We start from the raw sequence: 2,500 nt of genomic DNA, 5'->3' as shown, positions 1-2,500 counted from the left end.
ATTATTATTATTATTATTCATTATCATCATCACGACTATTACCATCGTAATTATTATTGTCATCATTATTATTATTATCATCATCATTATTATTATAATTTTGTTATTATCATTATTATCACTATTATTATTATTATTATTATCATAATAGTATATAATAATAATAATAATTATTATTATTAGCATTGTTATTGTGCAGCAGTAGTATCACCAACATTATTATTACGATTGTATTTGTAATTTCTCATTAACCGTGATTATTAACTTAACAATTATCGTCGCTGTAATACATTCTCTTACAGTCACCATTATTGCTCTTGTTGATTTTGGGTGTATTACAGTTATAACTATCATTACTTTCGTTGTTGTTATTATTATCATTGTTGTTGATCATCATCCTCATCATTATCATTATTATCAACATCACTATTAGCTTAATTGTTATTATCATCATGATGATTATAATAATATTAAATATTATTATTATATTATCATTATTATTATTATTATTATTATTATTATTATTATTATTATTATTATCATTATTATTATTATTATTATTATTATCATCATTATTATTATTATTATCTTTATTAAGATCATTATCATCAGTATCATTATTATCATAAAAAATATATATTTTATTAGTAGTAGTTCTTCTTTTTGTTGTTTTTGTTGTTGTTGTTGTTGGTGTCGTTGACCGTTAATCAAACAAACACTCCCAATAAAACTTAAGTAAAAAGAAGAAAAAAGAACAATTGCATAAGCTTTGCAACATAATACTGGTTTCATCCGGATTTTTGAGCCGAGGGAACAGACGCACTCTCATTGCGGCTTAATTTCACTCCTGCAACCAGGTCAGCGGTGAATAAACGGGACGAGGTGGCGCTAAAGCTTTGCAAACACTGTGCCACATGTTAGAGAGTGGGTGTCAAATATATGTTTCCAAACGTAATTATAGTTTAACAAATTAGGATAGATGGGGATATAATGGTAGGTCGAAAGATGTTTTGGTGTGTATGCACATGCACACGCATTCAAGCACATTATCTTAGATCTGTGTATATGTGTATGGGTATAAATACATGTGTGCATGTGTTTGTGTGTGTGTGTGTGTGTGTGCGTGTGTGTGTGTGTGTGCGTGTGTGTGTAAGTGCGTGTATGTGTGAGTGTTTATGTGTATGTGTGTGTTTATGTGTATGTTTATGTGTGAGTGTGTTTATGTGTGTTTGTGTGTATGCGTGTGTGTTTGTGTGTGTGTGTGTTATGTGTGTTTGTGTGTATGTGTGTGTGTGTAATAATAACAATAATAGTGATACTATTATTACTACTACTGATAATAATAATAATAAAATAATAGCGATAACAGTAATGATCATAAAAATATAATAATGATAACTATCTTAATCATCTTAATCATAATTATGTTAAGAATGTAAATACTATGAGCGTCTTCTATACACGCCCTGAAATTTAATTCAATATTAATGTATAAACTAGATCTCTTATGGGCATGCGCAATGGCAATGTCCAGGATTAAATTTTAATTCACCTCCGGTCCAGGCTTTACGTTTGAGTTCAAAGTTTAATCTTGCACATGCGCAGAACAAGCTAGTCAATCCAACCAATTATGTATTGATACGTAATGATGTCATCATCATCATCATCATCAAGGGGCTAATGCTGACGAAGGTGCATGGCCACATCCACACTTCGCTTCCACACATGAGGGTCCCTCATGGCCAGTCTCCAGGCAGGCCCTCAGACCATCTCTCATTCCTTGCAACAAATCTCGTTGAGCTGTCCGAGCCATGACCTCCTGGGTCAGGAGTGGAGGCCTCCTCCACCCAGGCTTGTGACGGAGAGAGACAACCTAATGGGCTGGGTCATCCACAGGGAAGCGAGCTAGGTACCCATATAACCTGAGTTGGCGATCCCAGATTATGCAAGTAACAGGTCCCATGCCAGTCTCACGGTGTAGCCGCCGGTTAGACACATGGTCCTGCCAACTGTACCCCATGGTCCAGCAAAGAGACTTGTAACAAAAGGCATCAAGACGAGATTCCAAGGCACTAGATATCCTCCAGGTTTCGGCTCCACAGAGCAAAACTGGCAGTATCAAGGCCTTGAAGACATGTAGCTTGGTCCTTCTGCATACATACCGACATTTCCAAATGCTCTTGTTGATCGAGTTCATGGTTCCTGTTGCCAGACCAATCCGTCTGCTGACTTCTTGGTCTGACAGCCTAGAGATATAGACTTCACCACAGGCATGGATCGACTGAACGGGTTCCCCTAACAGTCCCCCAAAGTCCTGAATCTTGGTCTTGATCCAGGAGACCTCTAGGCCTAAAGTCTTTGCCTCATTGCTAAATGCATCAAGAGCCACCACCAGTGACTCCAGGGACTCAGATAGGATAACAACATCATAGGCAAAGTCAAGGTCTGAGACCCTGTTATAGTCCAGTATTGCTCCACACTGACTTTGGGTAGTAGCTCT

The sequence above is a fragment of the Penaeus monodon genome, chromosome 10 (assembly GCF_015228065.2).
Source record: "Penaeus monodon isolate SGIC_2016 chromosome 10, NSTDA_Pmon_1, whole genome shotgun sequence".
In the NCBI taxonomy this organism is placed as follows: Eukaryota; Metazoa; Arthropoda; class Malacostraca; order Decapoda; family Penaeidae; genus Penaeus; species Penaeus monodon.
This window is presented reverse-complemented; position numbering follows the sequence as displayed.